Source organism: Micromys minutus, assembly GCF_963924665.1.
Source record: "Micromys minutus genome assembly, chromosome: 20".
NCBI lineage: Eukaryota > Metazoa > Chordata > Mammalia > Rodentia > Muridae > Micromys > Micromys minutus.
This window is the reverse complement of record NC_137955.1, coordinates 44,375,621-44,402,138: the sequence shown is the minus strand read 5'-3', so window position 1 is coordinate 44,402,138 and position 26,518 is coordinate 44,375,621. Positions and strand designations below refer to the sequence as shown.

Here is a 26,518-nt window from a genome sequence, read left to right as displayed (position 1 = left end):
TAAGACTTGGTTCTCACCACTGCAGGGTCCAAGACTGATATGTTTTTCTACATTAACAATCTCAAGGTAACTGTTTTCCATAAAACAAATTCTTCATGTATCTTCTTGCTTGCAACAGAATGCCAATATTTCTTGCTAACATTATTTATTTTGTCTACGTTCTCACCTCCTCCACAATTAATTGCTCATGGAACTTTGTTGAAAACAGGGCGGTTTACATATTTTAGCTGATATAAACACACATGTAAAGCATTGCATATTAGTTTATACTGTTCAATGCATCTTCAAATTCCTTTATTCTCTTTCACTGCTTAAAAATACAAGAAAAGTATCTAAACATTAACCATACTCACTAGCATCAACATCATTAGTTATTTTGGTGACTTACTAAAATATTTACTATCTTTCTAATATTTTTCTCAAAAGTAATACTTATAACAGAAATATCCAGTTTGAGTGGCTTCATAGTTCATAGTATTTCCATTTTAAAATTTACCTTAATATTTCTTCTTCTTTGTCAGCACAGTAGAACCAATCCTATTTTTAATAGAAAATGGAGAGATCTTCCATGCTCATGGATTGGCAGAATTAACATAGTAAAAATGGCCATCCTACCAAAAGCAATTTACAGATTCAATGCAATCCCAACACAATTCTTTAAAGATGTGGAAAAAGCAGTTGTCAAATTCATCTGGAAAGGCAAAAATCCCAAAATAGAAAAACAATTCTCAACAATAAAACCACGGCTGTGGGAATCACAGTCCTGACCTCAAGTTCTACTACAGAGCAATGGTTTTAAAAACTGCATGGTACCAGTACAGAGAAAGACAGGCTGATCAATGGAATAGAATTGAAGACCCAGAAATAAAACCATACACTTACATACAGTTGATCTTTGACAAAGATGCCAAAAATATACAATGGAAAAAAGAAAGCATCTTCAATAAATGATGCTGGTCTAACTGGCTGTCTGTATGTTGACAAATGAAAATAGACACATATTTGTTACCCTGCACAAAGCCCAAGTCCAGGTGGATCAAGGATCTCAACATAAACCATATAAACTGAATTTAATAGAAGAGAAAGTAGGAAAAAGCCTTACACTCATTGGCACAGGGGGGAATTTTCCTAAACAGAACTTCAATGGCTCATGGTCTAAGGTCAAGAATTGATAAGTGGGACCTCATGAAACTGGAGAGCTTCTGTAAGGAAAAGGATTAGTCAAGAAGACAAATTAACAAATGAAACTGGAGAGCTTCTGTAAGGAAAAGGATTAGTCAAGAAGACAAATTAACAACCTACAGATTAGCAAAAATTTTTTACTAACTCCACATCTGATAGAGGGCTGATATCCAAAATATACAAAGAACTCAAGGAGCTAGCCAGCCACACATACACACACACACACACACACACACACCACCACCACCACCACCACCACCACCACCACCACCACCAACAACAACAACAGCAACAACAACAACCCAATAAAAATATGGGGTATAGAATTAAACTAAGAATTCATGACAGAGGAATCAATGGCTGAGAAGCAGCTAAAGAAAAGTTCAGTCTTTAGTGATCAGAGAAATGTAAATCAAACCATCCCTGAAAGTCCACCTTATACCAATCAGAGTGGCAAAGATCAAAACCTCAGGTGACAACACATGTTGACAAGGATGTGGAGAAAGAGGAACACTCCTCCATTGCTGGTGGGATTACAAGTTGGTACAACCACTCTGGAAATCAGTCTGGAGGTTCCTCAGAAAATTGAAAATAGATCTACCTGAAGACCCAGCTATAACCATTAGAATACACCCAAAAGGTGCCCCACCATGCCACAGAGGCACATGTTCCACTATGTTCATAGTGGCCTTGCTTGTGATAGTTAGAAGTTGGAAACAACCCAAATGTCCCATGACAGAAGAATAGATACAGAAAATGTGGTTTATTTACACAATGGAATACTACTCGGCTATTAAGAATGAGAACATCCTGAGTTTTGCAGGAAATAAATGGAAGTAGAAAATATCATCCTGAGTGAGGTAACTCAGGCCAAAAAGGACATGAATGCTATGTACTCCATAATTGGTAGATATCAACCAAAGAAAAATACAGACTATCCACAATGTAGTCCACAGAACTCAAAAAGTTCAACAAGCTGAAGGGCTCAAGTGAGGTCACTTCAGTCCCAATTGGGAGGGAGAATAAAGCAATCACAAGGAGGGGAGGGGCGTGGGATGAAAAGGGGATAGGAGTGGGGGAAATAGGGAAACAGGATCTGGCATTAGGTGGGGGAAAAGGACTGGAGCCCTGAGGGCCAGCAGAAAGAATGGAAACAACCTCAGGGGGTAAGAGGTTCGGGGGACCCTCCAGAATATACCAGAAACCTGGGAGATGAGAGACTCTCAGGACTCAAAGGGAGGGACCTTAGATAAAATGCCCTATAGTGGGGAGAGGGCACTTTAGAGCCCAACCCTGGCAGAAAGACAGGACATCAAGTGAGGGATGGGGTTGCCATGCCACAGTCACAACTCTGACCCATAGTTGGTCCTGTCTGAAAGAACTGCATGGAATGAATGGAGAAGACTGAGGAAAAGAAGGTCCAGGAGCAGGCCCAAAGTGGGATCCAGTCCAAGGGGAGGCCCCAAGGTCTGACACTATTACTGAGGCTCTGGAGCACTCACAAAAAGGGACAATCATGACTGCCCTCTGAAAGACCCAACAAGAAGCTAAAAGAGTCAGATGCAGATATTTACATCCAGCCAATGGACAGAAGCTGCTGATCCTGTGGTTGAATTAGGGAAAAGCTGGAAGAAGCTGAGGAGGAGGGCAATCCTGTAGGAGGACCAGCAATCTCAATTAACCTGTGATCTCTCATACACTGGACCAATAACCAGATAGCACACACCAGCTGATATTAGGTCCCCAAAACATATACAGCTGAGGACTGCTGTGTCTGTTTTCAGTCAGAGAAGATGCACCCAACCCTCAGAAGACTGGAAACCCCAGGGAGTTTAGAGGTCTGGTGGGGTGGGGGATGAGGACATGGGGACATCCTCATGGAGCCAGGAGGTCGAGGAGGAGGTATGGGATGAGGAAGAGTCGAAGGGTAAACTGGTATTATTTCCAGTTAGTTAAATATTTGGAGTAGGTTCTTCCCTAGGGCTTATGGTCTACCTAGCTGTGTATTCTTGGCCGGCAACAGTATCAGTGTGAGTTCCAATTTGTGAATCAGGACTGAAATGCAGCAAGAGAATGGGTGCTTATTGTTTCAAGGTCACTATGGATCAAATGAGCATTTTTTTTCCAGGTCAGTTAATACTAATATTCACAGGAGGTACAGCCGTTGATCTTCTATGTACTAGTCTGCATGGCAAGACTCTCACTATGGAAGCTAACCAGTAGGATGAAGCTTCAAAGCTCTATTTCTTTACATTTTATGGATTGAGAATGTTGATTCTTCAACAATGGGCTTTTGCCTTCATGTTCCGTAAACTTGTGATATTAAGCATGGGAACAGTATTGAATAAAATTCATCCAGGCTTTGATATGTACAAGCATAGCTCTTGCTCCAAGAAATAAAATGGAACAGTTGCCTCACTTTGGTTACTATTGCTAATACGAAACACCATGACCAGCAACAACCATGGCCATCTTTAAAGAAGTCAGGACATGGCTTCAAACAGTGAGAATCTGGAGGCAGGAGCTGATACCAAAGCCAACAGGGAATGCTGCTTACTGGCTTGCTTATCATGGATTGTCTGGTTTGCTTTCTTGAAGACTTCAGGACCCATAACAGGCTGCCTCCTGCCCCTTTAATCACTAATTAAGAAAATGCCTTACAGCAGAATCTCGTGGAGGCATTTCCTCACCATGTTTCTTCCTTTCATATGATTCTAGCTTATGTCAAGTTGACATAAAATGGACCAGTTCACCAGTTGTGGGTAACTGAGTACATTAATTTGAGGGTCAATAAGAATTCCCCAAAGCTTACATCTCCATTTGACACTTGTCATGAAAAGGCAGCATATAGAATGAAAAAGGAAATCTTTGCCAGTTTTACATCTTACACAAGATTAGAGTCTAGACCATAGAATAAACTTAAAAAAAAAACAAGAAAATTAATAATCCAAATAAAAGTAGGTCATGGAAAGGAATATGATGTTGTGAGTAGGGATGTGGAGAGGATCTGCCATCAATTGGGGGAAAGTAATCGAAATACATCATGAATTTTTTTAAAGTAAAAAAGTAGGTGGTGGAACATTACAGTAAGTACAAAATAGAAGACATAGAATGTCTAAGACAGGAGCTTGATATGGGTGCCTCCCGAGAGGCTCTGCCAGAGCCTTACTGATAAAGATTAAGATGCTATCATCTCACCATCAGATTGAGCACAGGAACACCAATGGAGGAGGCAGAGAAAGGACTGAAAGACCTGAAGGGGTTTGCGACCTCATCAGAAGAACAACATTATCAACCAACCAGACACTCCAGAGCTCCCAGGGACTAAACCACCAACCAATGAGTATACATGGAGAGACCCATGGCTCCAGCAGCAAATTTAGCAGAAGATGTGATTGTCTGGCATCAATGAGAGGAGAAGCCCTTGTTTCTGTGAAGGCTCATTTCCCCAGTGTAGGGAAATGCCAGGGTGTTGAGGTGGGATGGGTGTGTGGAAGGGGGAGCATCTTCATAGAAGCAGGGGGAAGAGGGATGTGAGAGAGGGGAACTTAGAAAGGGGATAACATTTGAACTGTAAATACATAAACTATTCAATAAAAAATAATCACCAATGGATATTGAAAAAATGTCTAAGAAAAACTTTAAAAATATTTAAATTATTTACATATTTAAAATGTTCCACTTAGTCATTAAAGAAAAAACACTCTGAATATTTTAAACTTAATTAAAAATATTTAGGTATATTTTTAATTGCAAAAGACATATATCACTTCCATCCCTCCTTTTCCTTCCACTGGTCCCTTCCAGGTATCCTTCCTCCCTTCCAAGGATTCACGCACACTCCCAAGTTGGTAGTTTCTTTTTCTTAAATTATTATTAATGTGTAGATATGTGTGTATGTGTGTGTGTGTGTGTGTGTGTGTGTTTGCACAAATACACAAATACTGAGTCTTCTTTTGTTGTTTGTATGTGTATGGTTTCAGGGCTGACTGCTCTACGTTGGACAACCAGTAAGGGTGACTCATCCTCAAGAAAGCACAATTCTCTTTCTAGCTGTCATTATTTACCTGTCATGAAAACTCTCCTCTTCTACATTAATAGAGCCATAGATTCAGAGCGGTGTTAGAGATATATCTGCAGGCCCAATGATCTCCGCATTATATCCAGGTGTGGTTTAATATAATTATCTCTGTTTGCCATCAAGGCTTCTTTTAGGAGGTGTAGTAGTTACACTTATTTGTGAATATGAGGGGAAGATTTAGAATGTTGTAAGGAATTGTGCTGGTCTAGCAAAATGGTGGCAGTATATTCTTTTCTAGTGCCCATGACCTCACTGGCTCTAGGAAGCTGGCTAGGTTCCCAGTGCCAGGCACGATTTCTCCCTGTTGAGTTGGTCTTAAGTCTGATTAAACTTCTGTTGGTTACCACCGACATACGATTGCCACTCTGTGTTCCTTTATAGATAGCTTGCTGTGCTGCTCATTTCTGTGTTTTATAGGTGCTGGCACTCAGTAGGACTGTCCTCAGCAGTTAACAAAGTCTTTTCTGGAAGCTCTGGGTCCGTTCCTGGTTTCTATGGTTACTTTATGGTATATACTTATGGGTGAGGATTAGGAACTAGGAGCTGCAGATGAAAGAGAACATTTGGCATCAGAGAAACCCACAGAACGAGAAAGAATGAATCATTGTCAGCTAGACATTGGATAGAGGATTAATTCCAAGAATATCCAAAAAAAAAAAAAAAAAAAAAAAAAAATCAAAATGGGTCCTCTCACAGATACCAACCAAGGTGTAGTAGGACTAAGTGTATCTTCATCTACTGAGGCTAGACAAGGAAGCCCACTCAGAGGAAAAGGATCTAAAAGCAGGTAACAGAGTCAGAGACAGACCCTGCTGCTCTGAGAGGAGAGGAGACATGAGGAAAGAAAGGTAAAAGGAAGGGACTAAGAGGAAAGGAGGGAGGAGAAACTGTGATTAGGATGTAAACTAACTAACTAACTAACTAACTAACTAACTAACTAACTAACTAGCTAACTAACTAAATGAAAAATGGAAGAGTCAAGGAAACAAATGATACAGCACAAAGTTCTCAAGAGAAGAAATAAAAGAATACAAAAGGAAAAAACTGCTAAGAAATACCTCAAAAAATTGATCATCCTTAGCAATTAGAGAAATGCAAATTGGAACAACTTTGAGGTTTCATTTTCCTTTACTTTGGGAAAGAGAAAGAGGTACACACACACACACACACACACACACACACACACAGGGAGCGGGAGAGGGAGAGGGAAAGGGAAAGGGAGAGGGAAAGGGAGAGGGAGAGGGAGAGGGAGAGAAAGAGAGAGAGCTTAATCAGTATTAGCATCCTTGCAAACTGGTGTAGACACTCCAGAAATCAGTATGGAGACTCCTTAAAATCTAAAAAAAATCTACCATTTGACCTAGCTACATTACTCCTTGACATTTGCCCACAGAACTTGACATTCTTTTCCACAGATACTTGCTCAATAATGTCAGTAACCACTGTACTCACAATAGCCAGGAGATAGAAACTACTTAAGTGTCCTTGAACAGATGAGTGGATAATGAAAATGTGTTGTACATATACACAATGGAATAGTTTTCAATGTTAATAAAAAGGAAATTATGAGGATCTTAGGTAAAGGAATGGACCTAGAAAAGATTGCATTGACTGAGGTAACCCAGACCTCAGAGAGCGGGAGAGTGGGATGGGGAGGGGAGAGAGAGGGAAGAGGGAGGGGGAGAGAGAGAAGAAGATGGTGGGGGAGAGGGAGAGGGAGATTATCTACTTCTTTGGGTTGGAGAGGTGACTTAGTTGCTAAGATCATACATTGCTGTCTCAGGGGACTGAATTTGGTTTCCTAGAACCTATACTGGGTTCCCAGGCTTCCAGAACCTCCAGTCTTCAAGAGCACCTCCCATTCACATGTACACAATTAAAAATAAAATAAATGTTTTTTAAAAAAGAAAATTTAAGAAATTCTGGCATGGATGTAGGGAAAGAAGAGTACTTTTAATGGGAGATCAAACCAGTGTAGCCACTGTGGACATCAGTCTAGAGGGGCCTCAGAAAGTTAGAATATGATGCAGGTAGGTATGATGCTGAACATAGTCTCAGAGGATTCTGTCTCCTGTTGCTTGTTCACTCATGCAGATTTTTCTATTCACAGTATCTAGGATATAAAAACAGATGTTCATATACCGATGAATGCATAATACAGAACTGATCTCATTTCAGGTAACACAGACAAAGAAAGAGGAATGACACAGGTTTCTGTCATGTGCGATTCTAAGTTTGGGACGGTTAGATGTGTGTTTAAACTGCAATACTGCAGACATCAGGAAACTAGACATGAGCATGGAGGGGACTTAAGGGAAGGGAAATAATCAGACATAGTCTGAAAGGGAGAACAATATGTGGGAAGGAAAGTTTAGCTGGGCAGGGAGATGGAAAAAGGAGGGAAGAGGAGAGTATATAGGAGGGGTGGATTTCAGTAAAATCTTTGGACAAGCCACATGGACTCTATTGATTTAGAATTTTCCTAAGTTTTGTACATACATGCACACATACATATGTCCACACCCACGAACATACACACATGGACACACACACATATACACACAGGCACATACACACATATGCATGCACACAGACACGTACACAGAAACACACACACAAACACACACAGCTTAAATGGAATTGTCCTGTACTGGGAATATGTTTTGTTTTGTTTTGTTTTGTTTCCGACATCTTAGTCTATTAATCCAAATAGGATTGATCTTTACAAAATGTTCTCAGGAGCTTTGCTTTAGGTTGACATCTAGAAATTGTGCAGTCACAACAGGTTTTTAATTAATAGATTTGTTTTCTGTTGTTCCTGGGATTTCTGTACTATTGACGCGATTAGTTGTAGACACTTGGGCAGAAGGTGGCCATTTGAGTATCTGTAAGAAAACTTTTCACTAAGCACTAAACAAATAGCATGATGATGAAGCCATAAATGGAAACGCACACATAAAAACCAACCATGTGGCACATAAAGGCCACAGCAAACCAGGTCAAAACAAAATAAAATCCCCACAGCCACATGAAGAAGACAACAACCCCATGGGAGTCTCCAATCATAGTTGGAAGTTATAGGGGAGATGTAACAGGAATCTGAGCACCAGAGCACCAAGGCGGGCACGTGCTTGGGCATTACTGACAGCAACATGTCACTGCTTTTGTTTGAGGCAATGGAGCAGAAGTGTGGTTACTACGTCACCATGTGATTTGCCAAAGATCGAACTGACATCAGTAATGGTTCCTTTGCTGTCTATGAAAGCAGTTAAGACTGGAAAACTCCAGAAAGAGAAGAGAAACCAGGGTGCTTTGGATGTATCTAGAGGAGAAAGCCAATGCTTTATCTCAGTCTTACACAAACCCCCCTAAATTAGGTATCCATCTTTGTTACGACAACAACAACGACGATAAAGCTTTCTTTAAAAGAGACTGCAAGAAGATGGCGGCAACCAAATCGGGTGTGCCTCGTGCTTCCACGGAGAGGACTGAACACTGACGGTGATGGTGCCACATTCTTCGTGGTGAGAACCTGGGGACAGAGCCTCTCCAAACCCTGAGTGTCACCACAGAGGTCAAGAGCCGTGGGATGAAGTTTGCTGAAGAGCAGCAGCTGAAGCATGGATGGACTCAAGGTAAAGGCCTGGGCCAGAAAGAGAATGGCATCACCCAGGCCCTCAAGGTGACACTGAAGCAAGATACTCATGGGGTGGGACACGACCCTGCCAAGGAATTTATAGACCACTGGTGGAGTGATCTCTTCAACAAGACTGCTGCCAGCTTAGTAGTGGACTCGGGGAAGGATGGAGTGCAGATAAGGCGCCTTTCCAAGGAGAACACCCAGCGCAGTCACCCCGAGCCCAGCTTCTTGTATCAGAAGTTTGTGAAGACAGCCACACTAACCTCAGGTGAAGAGAAGTCCAACAGAAACATGAGGAGCTGCAGTGATGTTGGCAACCATGAACCTATGCCCCCAAAGATTCTGACTGATGAAATGCTACTCAAAGCTTGTGAGGGGCGAACAGCACACAAGGCTGCCCGGGTTGGAATCACCATGAAGGCCAAGCTTGCTCGCCTGGAGGCCCAAGAGCAGGCCTTTCTGGCTCAGCTCAAAGGCTCTAAGGACATGAGCACCTCTCAACCACTGACTGACAGCAAGCCCTCCCCTCCCCCCCCCAAAAAAAAAGAAGAAGAAGAGGAAGCAGAAAGAGGAGGAAGAGGCTACAATAACTGAAAAGAGTCTAGGTGAGAAGCTCTTGGAACACACTGACAAGAGCTTCAGGAAAAGCAAGAAGAAAAAAAAAGAAGAAGGAGATAGAGGAGCTGGCCATAGGAAGTGAGGAAGAGGCTGCAGGAGCAAGTAGGCCTGGAGAATTGAGCACAGAGCAATCTGATCAGTCTTCCAGGAAAAAGAAGAAAAGAAAGAGACAGCAGCATGAAGAAGATGGGCAGATGGGAGTCTGACATGAAGGAATCATAGATGTGACAGGTGGGCCAAAGGAAGTCAACAGTGGGGCAGATACAGACCCCTGGAGAAGCAACAAGAAACGACAGACATGTGGGGAGGACTTGGAGACCCAAGATGACAATAACCCTCGTTCCTTAATGACACAAAGACCCTACAAGGAAAGAGAACTTCAGACCAATCTCACTTATGAACATTGATGCAAAAATACTCAACAAAATCCTTGCAAACCAAATCCAAGAACACTTCAACACGATCATTCACTATGACCAAGTAGGCTTCATCCCTGGGATGCAGGGATGGTTTAAATAAAGAAATCCATCAATGTAATCCACCATAAAAACAAACTCAAAGAACAAAATCACATGGTCATCTCACTAGATGCTGAGAAAGCATTTGACAAAATTCAACACCCCTTCATGTTAAAAGTCCTCGAAAAAACAGGAATCCAAGGTCCATACCTAAACATAATAAAAGCAATATACAGCAAACCAAGAGCCAACATCAAACTTAACGGTGAGAAACTTGAAGCAATCCCACTAAAATCAGGGACTCAACAAGGCTGCCCACTCTCCCCCTACTATTCAACATAGTACTGGAAGTTCTGGCTGGAGCAATTAGACAGCAAAAGGAAATCAAAGGGATACAAATTGGAAAGGAAGGAGTAAAAACATCACTCTTTGCCGATGACATGATAGTGTACTTAAGTGACCCCACAAATTCCACTAGAGAACTCCTACAGCTGATAAACAAGTTCAGCAAAATGGCTGGATATAAAATTAACTCAAACAAATCAGTAGCCTTCCTATATTCAAAGAACAAACATGTGGAGAAAGAAATTAGGGAAAAGATACCCTTCACAATAGTCACAAACACTATGAAATACCTTGGGGTGACTCTAACTAAGCAAGTGAAGAACCTGTATGACAAGAACTTCAATCCTCTAAAGAAGGAAATCAAGGAAGATCTCAGAAAATGGAAAGATCTCCCATGCTCATGGATTGAAAGAATCAACATTTTAAAAATGGCCATCCTACCAAAAGCAATCTACAGATTCAATGCAATCCCTATCAAAATTCCAACCCAGTTCTTCATTGAGTTGGAAAGATCAATGTGCAATTTCATCTGGAATAACAAAAGACCTAAAATAGCGAAATCCATCCTCAACAACAAGAAAACATCTGCGGGAATCACTATCCCTGACCTCAAGCTATATTACAAGGCAATTGTGCTGAAAACTGCATGGTACTGGTACAGAAATAGGCACGTGGATCTATGGAATAAAATAGAAGATCTAGAAATGAGCCCTCACGTATATGGTCACCTGATTTTTGAAAAAGGAGCTGTAAACATTCAATGGAAAAAGGACAGCCTATTCAAAAAATGGTGCTGGTCCAACTGGCACTCAGCCTATAGAATAATGAAAATCCACCCTTTCTTATCTCCTTGTACAAAGCTCAAGTGTAAGTGGATCAAAGATCTCCACATTAAACCAGATACACTGAAACTATTAGAGGAGAAAGTAGGGAAAACCTTAGAACACATAGGCACAGGAGAAAATTTCCTGAACAAAACACCAATGGCTCAAGCTCTAAGGTCAAAGATTAACAAATGGGACTTAATGAGATTGCAAAGTTTCTTTAAGGCTAAGGACATTGTCAAGAAAACAAAATGGCAGACAACAGAATGGGAAAAGATCTTTACAAACTCCACATCAGATAGAGGCCTAATATCCAAGGTATACAAGGAACTCAAAAAGTTAGACACCAGAGAATCAAACAACCCTATTAAAAATGGGGTAGAGAGCTAAACACAATGTTCTCAATTGAGGAATATGGAACGGCTGAGAAACATCTAAGGAAGTGCTTGACATCCTTAGCCATCAGGGAAATGCAAATCAAAACAACCCTGATATTCCACCTCACACCAGTCAGATTGGCTAAGATCCAAAACTCACATGACAGCAGATGCTGGTGAGGTTGTGGAGAAAGAGGAGCACTTCTCCACTGTTGGTGGAGTTGTAAACTGATACAACCACTCTGGAAATCAGTCTGGTGATTCCTCAGAAAATTGGACAAAGTACTACCTGAAGACCCAGCTATTCCACTTCTGGGCATATACCTCAGAGACACTCCATTATACAACAAAGATACATGCATGCACCACAATGTTCATAGCAGCTTTATTTATAATAGCCAGAAGCTGGAAAGAACCCAGATGTTTTTCAGCAGATGAATGGATACAAAAATTGTGGTATATTTACACAATGGAGTACTACTCAGCTATCAGAAACAATGACTTAACCAAATTCTTAAGAAATGGTTGCATATAGAGAATATCATCCTGAGTGAGGTAACCACTTGTTACTTGTGTAAACTTGAGGTAAACACTTGTGTAACCTTGTCACAAAAGAACAGACATAATACGCAGTCACTGATAGTGGGATGCTAACTCCAGAGGCTTGGACTGCCCCAGAAACAACTCACAGACTGTGTGAAGTTCAAGAAAAAAAGGAAAACAAAACAAAACCAAACAAAAAAAAACCCATTATGCTCAATCCTTACACACCAAGAAAACGTTGACTAATTCCAGGTTACATCCTGTTTTACGTGTACTTTTTGCTCATTGTAACTAGTAAGACCTTAATGCAGAGCATCAAACCTTAAAAAAAGAGAAAAAAAAAAAATAAAGCCAAGCACTGACAAAAATGTATTTGTATACATTTATGCAAAAATGTTTAAAATTTTTTTCTTTTGTCTTTGTTTTTTAAAATAAAGTTTAAAAAATTTTAAAAATAAAATAAAATGGTAAATATTCCTTGAAAAAAATAAATAAAAGAGACTACAAATTAGGCCATCGGAGTTGGTTCCTGCCATTCTAAATAGTCATCCATTGTAGATGACAACTTTCCTATAGATACCAGAGTTTAAGTAGCAACTGATGCCATTATTCTTGTATGAGATATGCTCTAATAACCCTGGAATGTCAGGTGTGTGAGCAAAGCGGTATTACACATCACATGTGAGGTACATGTGAAATGTATGAGATTGATGGAAAGGCACTATTTCAACACTGTGTGATTGACTGATTGATTTTTGCTTCTCCTATAGACCAGAAACCATTTTGGGCTCTGTTCCACTGCCTTGGCCTTATACAGGGTTAACAGAATCAAAGCTCAACCCAAGAGAATATTTTCTTTAACTTTTTCCCTTTCAATCTACATCTGGAAGTTTGGCAAGTGAGGGAAAATTTGTTTCCATCTTCCATATGGCAGTGAAGGCGACGAAGAAACAAGTCTGGTGGAGAAGGAGATTAAATCCAGGGAGCTGAGCTGAGCTGAGAGGAGGGTGGAAAACTAGAGAGGATTCCAGACTGTACTCAGGTCTTTCTGGCACCTTGGCTGGCTCCTTCCCTCAGTCTTCTGACGATTGTAATGAACTCTGTGTTCTGAGGACTCTAGTCCCCCAGGAGATCTCAGGCCTGTTCCACTGCCTTGCCTGACTTTATACTTGCCTCATAGTAAGATTCAATCTTGACCTTGTTCCTTAGAAATGTATGTTTTTTAAAGAATTGTCAGTACCTTGTATGTTACTGTACACATGGCTGTTTGTCTGTGTCTCAAAAATATACATGTTATGTCATATAAATACTGTCTGGTATGCAATATAGAGACCCTATACCCCATTAAGGTAAGAATTGATATTTTCATTTTTTTTTATTGAACTGTTTCTCTCCCCACTAACAGCCTCATAAATCCTCATATCTGTCATACACTGGAAAGTCTATGTGGCAAACCATTGCCACTACTTTATCCTGTTCTTCCACACACTTGTCTTGACCATGGATGAAGGGACCCTCCTCCCAGTCTTCCACAGAGGCTCTGGTATCCAGGCCTTACCCACTGCTGTTCGTGACAACCCCACTTCAAGCAATTTATCATTGTGTCTTCTGTCACCCAGCTTCCAGTGTCTCCTTATCTTTTTTTTTCTCCTACCTCTATGAGCTTCAACTTATCTCCTAAACAAAACCTCAGAGAATCTTTGTGGCTTTTTAATTGACATAGCAAAGTCAATACTACTTTAAACATGAGGATGTGAAGACCAAACTTTAGAAGTAAACCCCCCCTCTCTGTGTGTGCACTGTGTATGCACATATACATGTATGCACATATACACATATGAACACAGGTTTAAACAACACAGCAGGTAAGACTGCTGTGCATTGCGAGAGTTATTTTCTACATATATACTGTTCTGAGTGAACTCAAACTTTCCATCACTCCAGTCAAGAGGCTCATGACTGAACATACATAAAGGGCCTGTCTAGAGGAGAAAACATCAAAGTCTTGTTTAAGGGGGAGTAGGACTATTTTCAACTGTCTGAGTTAATTCATCTATGGCTGAGATGAAACAACAAGGATGACAAGCAACTTGGAGAGGAAAGGACATATTTGACTTAAATTTCCAAATCATAATCGAAGGAAGCTAGGATAGGAATCTAGAGGCAGGAGCTGATGCAGAGGCCACGGAGAGGTGTTGCTTATTGGCTTGCTCCTCCTGGCTTGCTTAACTGCTTTCTTATAGAACACAGAATCAACAGTCCAGAGATGGCACCACCCACCATGGGCTGGGCCCACCCCTATCAATGACTAATTGAGCAAATGCCCTACAGCTGGATCTTAAATGGGAACATTTTCTCAATTGAGTTTCCTTCCTTTCAGAGAAGTCTAGCTAGTGTCAAGTTGAGACAAAACTAGGCAGCACATTCAAAAACATGTAAAAGACAAAAGATTTCTAGTCAAGAAGCTAATTTCGTCATCTATTCACAGTGAGTAATACAAATAACCTGACATAGCATTGTCTCTCTTAAGCTGGGGCAGGACTTTCCTGCCTTTCTCCTAACGAAGGAGTTTAAAACTTGCATTTTAATTCGAATCTCCTGTGTACAGTCATGAGAATAACTGGATTTTCTAGTGCACTCGGAATCATATTTCTCCCTTTCAGTGAAAGTTACTACACAGTGTTCTTTATAACTCCAGGAGGTTTGCCCATCTTTCACATTAGTGAAATGATCTAAGGGCATTGCAGACAGTGTTGCCAACACCTAAGTACTTCACTAATTGAGCATGAAAAACTAAATCCAGGCTTGACATTGAATTCATTCAATTAGAAGCAAGGAAATGTCCATAGGGCTGCTGGGTCAAAGTTGAGTCTGTACCAATCTGTTTCTAACAAAATGTTAATACACACACACACACACACACCCACACACATACATACATAATACATACATACAGACCACATACAATATGCTAGGTATGTATGTATGTATATATGTATGCATGTATGCATATATGTATGTATGTATGTATGCTTCAGCCATCAGTGAATGGCTTTGAATTCCTCACATTTCCTCAGGTCAGCCTGGCCACCTGCTTGCTACGTTTTAAGTGTCTCCCTTGCTTCCCTGAGTTTGGAGATAAGTAGCTTCTTGAGTGTGACTTTGACACACTGGTTAATAAAGCCAATGATGCCTTGGGATCTGTTCCTTTTGCGGATGGATCAATTGTTGAGCAGCCTAGAAAGACTCTTTCAAAACTGTAGAAAAGAGATGTTATTAAAACCATTTTCTGTTTCATTTTACTTCCCTTTTGTATTGCTTTTTCACATTTAGAAGTCAGTTTAGAAATTATAATTAAGGATATTCAATTAGACAGAATGTTTACATTGGATGGCGACCTCCTTCCTATCACCTGTGAATGCTACCCCTTTTGTGGTGAGTCATCAAACTTCAATTAACCTACTGCAGATAAGCCTTTGGAGTATGCCTAGAGGCGCACCTTCTTCTTGATACCATCGCATTGAAGATAACAGTCATCATAGTGTTACTATTCCTTATTAAATTACAATTTAATTTGAATCTCAGTTTGTATATTACATAGGCATTTTCCTTTCCATTCCTACTTTAGTGCCTCACAATAGAACCATTCATATGTATTCTAGTAAAAATCACATGAAAGAGATGATTTAAAATTCAACATTATACCTGCATATTAAAGCATAGGGTAGTGAATATACTCTGATAGATGAAGCTCCAAATGCTACAACCTTAAAGTGCAATGAAGATGGAAGTTTTAATTTCTGTCTTCTCTTGGAACTATCTTTATAACGAAAATGGAATAGTTATGGGTGCAGTTGGGGGGATGCCATTTGTCGGATTAGTCTAGAATTCCTTCTGTTCTGAAACAAATATCCAGACAGTATTTTTAGCCTGTATTGTACATAACTTGCAAAGATCTGCACGTGGATACCTCCCAAATGCAAAATGTAAGTATAACTGTAGAAATAGACTTTTTTCTTTTAAAGAAAAGGCAGATCATCATAATTAAATACAATTACATGGTTTTAATGAATTATGGCTCAATTAGGGGAGGCTGTATTTGTAGAGGGAGGTCATCTCACTGTTTATTCTTTAAGAACTGCTGGGAAAGTTGTCACATGCCCTGGGTATTGTGGTAGCTGCTTCTCCAATCAATGACCTAAAAGCTGATTTTGTCCCCATCTTTCCCCATTGGTTCCAGTAGGGTTTCTTGGAGCCCTACACACAACTTTCCACTTCTGAGTCCCTTGGGAGTTGACTTTCTATGGATAAGATTTTTCACATGTTCATTCTGTTGGCTGGGTATTATTTCAACAGGCTATTAAGTGTTATAAAATCATTAAATAAGAGCCATTATTAACTTAGTAAAAAAAAAAAAAAGGATTAGCAGAAGAGAGCCTTCTGCTCAGTGTTCTAGCCACTTATTTCTTATTTTCATTTCTCTGTGTAGTCCTCCCTGTCATCCTCGGCTCCCACACCCTCCTGGTGGACTAACCACACAATCCCTCGGCTCTCTCTGGTTACTGTTTTCACGTCTGCTCTTTTATTTCTCTTGAAAGTTCTTCTCTGAGGGTCCCTTTCTTGTCTCAATCTTTTCTTTCTCTCCTTAAATTACATTATCCTTCTGCTCTCCCGTGGCATTTGACGCTGTAAAGCATAGCGTCTGCACGCAGCTCAATATGCTATTGCTTCTCGGTTGACTTCTCTTCTGTCCTTCTCTAATAAAATGGACCTTTGATTCTTTCTGCTTTTTAAAAGTGAGATAGAATAACCTAAAGATTCCGAGAAACTATTTTTTTCATTCTTAATGTGATTTCACACCCCAAATTATTTATTAAGACTTATTTACCAATACCTACACTTCCATGGACTTTTCCCATTACTAAGGTCTCTAGACACATAATGATGAGGTAACATACACCAGTCCTGCCTCTTTTGTGCCCCCATAGACTTGTGATGTGACATACCTTTGCAGAGGGTCTCCTACAGGACCTGACTTATCAAAGAACCAAACTCATATTTAATATTTTCCATTTCAGCTTAGCAATCATGGTGTGAACGGAAGGGAACCAATATGATGGGTTGAGAATCAAAAGTGTGTATTTGTAGACACTAAAACGTGAAAGCTATAACTTACATATATGTAAATCTATACTTTCAGGGAGTTGTGGTTCACTAAGGTCACTAATTATGGTCATATGCATGCATTTGGTAGGGCGATTCATAGCTGAATGGAAGTTGTTCTGAGTTCAGAATAAAGACTCTTTCTCCACATGTAATCTTTTGAATAGTGGAGAGGCATTGAAGGAAAAACCAGTGACTTGACATTCCTCCTTTTAAGATCCACAGACCACAGACCTACCTATCCATCAACATCTTTGGATGTAGGCATTGATACACTAATATAATCAATGCATATGTTTGTAAAATTGGGTACTTCTAGATTAAGCAACTAAATAAACCAATGACCAATTAATTAAATATTATCAATGAGCGTACAATTACTAACAATGTCTATTCAGAAAAAAGTCATATTTTTTCTTATGTATCAGAGGAAAAAGTGCTGAGGGAGCTCTCAGAACCTTGTTGTCTGGGAACAGGTGTCCCGAGGAGCTAAAAGGTTCGAGGAAATTCGCCCGTTTTTCCTAAGATGCTCTAAAGTGTTATTTAAATCTGGATATCTTTCTTCATATATAAGAGGCATACAGCATTTTTTTAAAAGTTCCAACATACCTGGCCAAAGAGATGGTCTCTGTTTCTCACATAGTTCTTTTGTAGTCGGAGGCAAGCAACTCTCCTCTACCATACTGTTCTACTGTGACATTCTGTTCCACCCTGACTCCCTGGCTCAGAAATTCCAGAGTCATCCATCATGGATGCAAATAAACCCTGATAAGAGAGACAGAGAGAAAAAGTGAAAGACAGCAAGTGTGTGTGTGTGTGTGTGAGTGGGAGAGGGAGGGAGAAAGGAAGGGAGGAAGGGAAGGAGAGAGAGGGAGAGGAAGAGAAGAAAGTAAGCTATACTTTGTCTAAGTACAGAATTGTGGTGATTTGAATAGAAATGATCCCTATAGAGTTGAGGTCTTAAATGTTCAAGAGATGCCCAGTGTGAAACAAATGCTGTCTCCTTCTTTGGTTTTTGGATCAAGATGCAGAACTCCCAGCTCCTCTAGAACTATGTGCGTCTGGATGCAGCCATGTTTCTCACTACGATATAAACCGGGCCCACTTAAATGCTGTCCTTTATAATAAGTGTTGTCTTGGTCATGATATCTCTTCACAGCAATGGAAATCACGACTAAGACAAGCATCAACATTATTAGCTTTGTCCACGAAATCAATTCATTAGTGCTCAGACAAAATTCTAAAATGTAAACACAATCTACCCTGAACAAATAAAAAAGTTATAATGATTCCAATAATATGACTTGCTGTTTTCAAGCCAGTGATAAATTTTCATTCAAAAACGGTTTTGCTAAACAATGTCAGATGATAAGATATGCCATGGACTGCTTCCTGTGTCATGTGTAATTTCTGTGTGTGGTTTTGATTAATTGCACACCCTAATATTTATACATCATTTCATAACTTGCAAAGTTTCATTACACTTCGCTTTTGTTATTTCATTTCAAATTAAGCACAGTCATTGACAACCAATTTCAGGGATGCTGAAGAGAGTAAAAGAATATAGTGATTTAGCCCATGTGAAATACGAACTCATTTTCAAAGCAAATGATTATCAGCAACATTTTCTACTCACTAAACACATTATGGTCATTTAAACATGATCTTCACACACGCTCACCTGTCCTGCTTGTGTGCATCTTCCCAGGGAGATAACAATGCCCCCAATTAACTGATAATGTGACTGAAATTAGACCATGAAAACCTCAGAACCTAAATTAAATCCACGGCATTTCACTGTAGGTTATAAAATATTTTCCTGCATCCAGATTAGGTATTTTTCTTCTTCATTTAATAGTCTATATTAATGAATTTTTTATGATCGCAGAAGAATGTGAGTTCATATTTTTCAGGTCAAATGATTAAATATAAAATAAGTTATAGTTGGTTCCTGGAGGTTTCTCTTGACAGTGTATTTTTTTAAACAACCATTTTGAATAGCAATTTTCTGCCAAATTACCAATACCCCCACCCCGCAGTGTATTATAGCAGCAGAGACAGCTCCTGGTGGAGTTGATTCAAATACTACAATATAAACAAACTGGACATATTTAACACACATCATCACTGTTATTTAATTTTTTATGAGAGATTTCTCTTGGACAAAATTTAAATGGTACTGCAGAGAAGAAAACCCGTGGAAGGTCCTATCATTCTCAACCGTTGGCTTCAAAATACTTAAAAACACTTAACAACACATAATGTCTTTTTCTTATATCTTCAATCTCAAAGGGTCTAAAAATACAACATCTGGAACTCTTTTTATTTCAAATAATCAATTCTATGTTTTTTTCTTTTTCTGAAATTGCCCTTAACTGGACAACCATATCTTAACCCTATCACTGGCACAGCTCAGGGGATGTTGTGGAAGAGGGGACAGAGAACTGGCTCTTCCACTCCTATGGCAGGAGGTGACTGGGTGCAGAGGTGGCACCCTCACCTTTTGCCCCTTGCTGCAGTTGGGAGAGCTGGCCCTGGAGTCAGGAGAGCTGGTGAGCTGGCCTGCCTCTCTTCCATCTGCGCTCAGGAGAGCAGACCGTGTACCTTGTCTCCTGTGAATTGGTGTGATGCAAGGGTCACCTGGGGCCGTCATGTGAGTGGGACAGCTGGCTCTGTCCCTTACTGGTGGGAGTGCATGCCATGTAACTTGCATGGGAAACAGCGGAGCTGGCCCTGGTAGCAGAGCCATGACTGACCAAGACCTGAGAATGTGTGTGAGAGCAAGAGAGCTGGTCCAGCCCTTCCCTGTGTGGGCCCCTTACCTCTCCCGGGCAGCACAGTGGAGCTGGTTCTGGAGGCATAAATGCAGGTGAGGGTATGAGAGTGGGAGAGGAGCCCCTGCCTCCTGCCAGTGGTGGCACTGGGTCAGAGCTGTGCTGGAGAGCTCATTCTAATAGTGAGGTCTTGTAGATTGACCATCTCAGCTACCACTCCTACCCAATCCTGGGCCTTGAGAGGGTCTGTCATAACCAGGAGGAGCCTGGCTAGGAACCAGTATCGATGGTGTCACAGAAGCCAGAGATCTCGAACTAAGCCACCCACTCATTGCAATGAACATTTAGCAAGTGAAGATGTGCAGACACAGGGGTATACTTTGGGACAAACTGTGACACACTACAGTATTCACGATGGGTTGTCTCTATGCTTCTGTTCTTGTTTTCCTTAGTTTTGTTTGTTTGTGGTATTTACTTATTTATTTCAGGAATGGAGGATGGAATCTGAAAGATCAGGGAGAAAGGTGGGAATGGGGAAATGTTAAGAGGGAAAAGAATATAAAAGCCAGAGGAGGTAAAGAATGCTATAAAATACTGGCTGAGGTTATGACTTGGCTGTCACAATCAAGAACACACAGTAACTCTGGTTACCAAAGTGGTACAAGATCATCCCAGTTCTAGCATACATGAGTCAGAGGATATCCGGGCTACACTCTTCACTGAGGAGTTATTGGCAGTGGATAGTTGATGGCAGAGGGACACCATTATTGACGATGTACCTTCTGATAGATTCCCCATGTTACAACAGGTGCCCCATGCACATGGGGGTGGTACTAGCAGGACTTAATAAACTATCAGAAAAAATCCTGGGAGGGGTGTATGTTGGGGAGATATGAGCATATTTGAAGAGGTGTGGGTTTATATGTGGTAATATCTCATTGCATATGTATATAAAATTCTCAAAAAGCCAATTACTTAAAAGTTAAATTAAAAATTGAGTAGCTCTTTCTTAAGCCCTTAGAAGTACCAGGGGAGGGAATGAAGGAAAACACATCTGGGATGATGTGTGGAGGTTGCTAAGTGACAAGCTAACAAGCCGTAAGTGCTGGTTTTAATAAAATGGCAGAGTGAAATGAACTTAAACCTCATGGAGGAGAACAGATTAGATGTGCTTTGCTCTAGGAATCAATACACATCATAGCTGTGCATGTTGACAAGCTTCCGTTGTGTTATTTCAGTACCTCCACGGGAAGATTTATTAGCAACTATTACTGAAATGAATTTTTAATGCTGAGGTATTGATCCCAGAATAAGGTATACATTGAAGTAAAACTCGGTTGTGATCCTTAGATCATTGATTCAAAAGTGACTCATCGCTGTGGAGATTCCAGTGGTTTAGACATTTCAATATAGAAGCTACATCACCCAATTACAGGAATTTACTCATAGCAGTAGACATCAGTTAGATGGAGTAATCTGAAATACAATAAAATGATTGGTTACTTCTCTAATATTGCCTTGTTTAACTCATAAGAAAAATATTTCATAATTTATAAGAAGAGGTGTTGAGACCAACAGTGTTCATCTATGAACCTTTAGCTTAGCTTTGTGCATACATCTGTGCATGTTTTTTTACATGTCTGTACATGTTCCACATGTAACTAAGGATGGTGAGGCCAACAGTTCTCACCTATGAACCTTTTAGCTTATCTCTGCATATGTATCTGTGCATGTTTTTTTTTTTACATGCCTGTACATGTATCACATGTAATTAGGGATGGTGATGTCAACAGTGCTCATCTATGGACCTTTAACTTATTTCTGAACATGTATCTATTCACCCATAGTGTCCTTAGAGTTAGTCATTCCAGAAGCGAAATTCATTATTCTAGGTTCATGGGACAATGTGGTCATTCATTCAGACCTCTTGCAGAACCTACTACAGGGATGTTTGTTCCATGTGCAGCACTGCCCTCTACTGGGCAAGGAGAATTCCTGTGCTGTTAATGGCTTGCTGATCATTTGAGGACAGGTTGGTAGATAATTTATGAATAGGTGACTCCCAATGAACTCCCAATGAAGAGACTGAATAAATTATTACAGAATACTGTAATATTAAATTTGTACATATAGCAGGTTAATTTCTTTTGTGGGCTCTTTGGAATGAACTGATTTAATTTGAATGTGAGAAGCCCTTACAGGATGTAAGGTTTTTCTCTCACATCAGTTAAGTTTTAAACATGTGAGAGGTGGTTGGAGTAACACATTCACTACCTACAGTATTTAGGTCCAAGTCATATTGAGCAAGAGCGGTGGGCTGTTTGCTTTGATTTTTGCTTAGGAGATGGCAAACAGATTTCATTTCTTTTATATCTGGCTGTTCCAATGCAGAGAGTATAGAAATAAATACCAAAGTTTTATGACTAATTACTTCTAATATGAAACAAAAAGGTCAGTGTGCTCTCAGACTTCAAACTTAAGTCATTCTGCGTAACAATAGAAAGTTACAATCATTTAAATAAGTATATTTAAATCATTTTAACATCCTAGACAATGGTCCACATTAGATGTCAAAACATTCACAGATGGCCAAACACCTGCTGGGCAATAACACCTTTTTCGTCGTTTTCATGATAAACATTCCTGATGAACTCCACTTTTTCTTTGGACTCAGCAGGTTTTACTTATTTATATTCAAGTAAGACAATGCACGCACACATGCACACACACCTGCATGCATGTGCACACACACAGTTAAGTAAGAGAATAATCAAAGACAAACAGGCTATCAAATTGAAAGTGGAGGGGTTTTTGGAGGGGTTGGAGGGGAAGAAAGTAATTTTAACTTCAATTAAAATGGTGATTTTTAAAAATTAAAATGTATAAAAACAAACACAGAGAACGGTAATTTGGAGGAGGCTGCAGTGCCAAATAAACCGCACAGGCTTAATTTATATCAATATAAGTCGCTTGGGTTTCTAGCTAATCTACAGTTCATATACACCCTGGCTAAACGATTTTGCACTAAGGTGTCCTTATGATAGCTAATTTCAGTAACTGTTTTTTCCTGCATTTTATTAGATATTGTGTGTATTTACGTTTCAAGTGTTATCCCCTTTCCCTGCTCCCCCTCCCCCACCCACATCTCTCCTCCCCCTGCTTCTATGAGGAGGCTCCTCCTCCCACCCGCCCACTTCCACCGAAGTCCGTGGTTTTTAAAAGTCTGTGCCCATTCAGTATTTAGTTTGTCTAAACAATACTTAGAAGGTAAACCAGCAGTTCTACAACATACTCCCTTATGATGCCTGTGAAAATGCTCTATAGAACTTAAGTAGCAAATTGCTTTTGAAGAAATGTGCAAACTGACGTAGGATCCACATCTTTCTGTTCAGTCTCGGAAGAACAGGAAGGAATGTGTTTAGATGCCAAGACAGAGCAAAGGGTAAACAGGGCACTACTGAGATCTGAAGGACTGATTGCTCATTCGAAAGTGTTTCTGTTAACTTGCTCCTTAATTTTTAAAAAAGGCACTCAAGAACGAATGGTTACTGGTTCAGTCCAGCAAGGACATCGTCTTTATAATGTCTGCCAAGGATTCTTAGGAATAATGGCAGTCCAAGAAAGTTGTACGCTATGCTGGAGTGTATAACCAGAGTTCTAGAGACAGTGAACATAAATTACAACTTCATTAAATGTCTTGTCTACTGCGGCAAATTGGAAGTTTCTTATATTGTAAGTGTCTACTCCATTTTTCCTGAGCCTACTTTACACACTGTCACATACGACCAGTCACTCAATACGTAGCATGGTTTTCCATTAAGATGGTTTAAATTTGAAAACAACACACATCATTAACCCTGTGGATATGCACTCTGTGCATCACAATGGTCAAATTGTTAGGTAGCTGCCTCCCTGAAACTGGGTTCCTGTTTAGAGAACATGAGAATATAGAAATAATTTTCACGGTCTGTAAGAAGTATGGATATGAAAGAGTGTCTTTTTTATACACTCTAACTAAAATTCAGCACTTCCTCATTTATAAATTACAGTACCCCAAGTAAAACAGATTTTATCACATATAAAATGATCTCTATTTTATGTCATATTTTACATACTGCAGACACTCAAATTGTCACTATGTCACAATTTAAGAGACAGTGGTTACTAGAAACACTACCAGAGTCAATTACCTGATATCAGGTAATAAAATTTGCAATACAGCACATGCTTCTTCATATAGTGTTTGCAGTGACTGCATGATTGTGTTTACAACTGATTTTTTATCATCACATTTAGAGTCTTCTATTTAAGAGTATTATAGTCATACAGCATTTCAATTGAAAATAAAAAACTATGGTTATTTAAAAAACTATCCTGGAAAAATCAATGAAAAAGTCAGTAGTTGTAGCAGAAAGTAAATAACAAATTGCTGAAAACTGAGACCAAAGTTAAGCTTTAAAGAAAAGAGAGAATGAAAAAAGAGAGAGAAATAATCATTTTTATTTATGTGTCTGTGTGTCTGTGTAAGCAAATTGATGCCCATGAAAGACAAAAGGGGGCAGCATGTCCTCTGAAGTTGAAGATGCAGCTATCCAATTCAGGATATGGGAACTACACAGAGGTCCTCTGGAAGAGCAGCAAATGTTCTCAGCTTCTTTATACCTCCTTGGAAACTAATTTTAATAGGTATAAGGAAATGGGCTTGTGAACTTTACATTTTTTTAAAATAAGAGTAAACATGTGTAACCATGGAGACATTAAAATGTATAATTAAAAATGCCATTATAGAAAGGTGTATCAAAAATGTATGATAAATGCACACCTAAACGATTAAGAAGAAAAAGACCTAGTCATGTGAGAAGGCATCACAGAGAGACACAGGGAATCACAGCATCAGCAGGAATGAAATTGCAAATGAAACATTAAAGAGGGGCGGGATCAGTAGATTCATGAAAGCAGTGGAAAGTGTAGGAGTTCAGAGGACAGACATAGATGAATCAGATATGGCAATGACACATTTAGAAAATTTTATCAACAAAGTTGACCTTTGTGTATGTGTGTGTGTGTGTGTGTGTGTGTGTGTGTGTATCTGTATGTGTGTTTAAATCAAACCTTAATTATAATAATATATCTGCATTGATCATTTGAGAAATGAAAATTGATTATATTATGAAAATCTTAAAATATTATTTTGGGGGACAAAGTCACATGTCTGCCCTCAAACTTGCATGTAGTTGGGGATGATTTTGGACTGCGGATCCTATGCTAAGCCATCATGTCTGGTTTGTGGAGTAGACTAGGATCCAAGGCTTTGTGCATGCTAGGTGAACAGCCTACCACCTAGCTATGTCCCCAGCCTTAAGACCAAAATACCGCAAATCCCTTGAGAGTGACGATGTTATCAAAACTGACAAAAGAAACTGAAAACCAGAAAAGCCTAACACAAACACTGTGATAAACTATGTGCTAAGCATCTTTGCACAGTAGAAACTTTTGGTCTGCTAAGGCTTGGTGTCTCAGTAGGGGAATGTCAGTCAGGGCAGGGAGGCAGGAGGGACAGGTCGGTGAATGAACACCCTCACAGAAGCAAGGGGGTGGGATAGGTGATATGGAGGGAAAACCAGGAAAGGGGATAACATTTGAAATGTAAATAAAATATGATACCATAAAAAGTTAATACATTGAAAAAAATCCTTCAATTTTTCAAAGTGTTTCTATCTGAATAATGTGGTCTTTGTCACACATAAATCCTTTTTTTTTTCTCCTTGGGAAATCTGTGTTAAAAGTCAGTAGTCTTTTGCAGGGTGAACTTACTAACAATGAAGATTCTTAAAGAATAAGGAAAACAAATTTAGCCTCATGCACACTGGGATGAAATGAAGTTACAAGATTCAAAAAGAAAACAAAAATGAGGTTGAAGAAAAAAATTACAAGCCATGCCATAATGCTAACGAGGTGGATGAAATGAAGTTTAAAACATGTCTGAATATCCGAGCACAAACACAGCAGGAGTGAGCCAGGATCCCACAGACCTTGTGAAATACCGTCGTTACAGAAAGAGAACAGCTTTAGGTGACTTATTTTATAAGTATCAGGGAGTACAGTTTCCAGTCTGGCAAGTTTCAAATCCCAGGATTTCGTAGAATCAGGCTTGCTTGTTCAGGTTAAGAAATAAGGGAGACCCAGCAAATATCATCAGAGAGCTTTCATTTCTTAGTGTGGCTACTCCATTTGTAACTCTTCTTTTTTTCAGAATATATTGACATGGGTGGAATTGCATATTACTATAAATATGTTAGTTTCCTGTTGTTTAAATTTAACACAATCACAAACAAAATTAAAGGTAGATCTTTGGGGAATTAAAGATCTGACACTATTATTTATGTAAGAAACAAACACTCGAGCATTGAAAAAAATCGAATACTGTGAACTAAATTGATCAGCACTTAAAACTCATGGGACTCCAGTAATTAAAAATCTGTTATTGTTCTATGAATGAAGCAAGTGACAGAA

General features: G+C 39.6%; 1 pseudogene across 1 annotated transcript; it reads left to right on the top strand.

Annotated features, from left to right (window-relative positions):
- Positions 1-3,045: 3,045 nt before the first annotated feature.
- Positions 3,046-16,601, top strand: LOC308433790 (G patch domain-containing protein 4-like; annotated as a pseudogene). The gene is made up of 4 exons: positions 3,046-3,109; positions 7,442-7,506; positions 8,793-9,860; positions 16,558-16,601. The product of its transcript is annotated as a G patch domain-containing protein 4-like (transcript).
- The last annotated feature ends 9,917 nt before the right edge of the window (positions 16,602-26,518 follow it).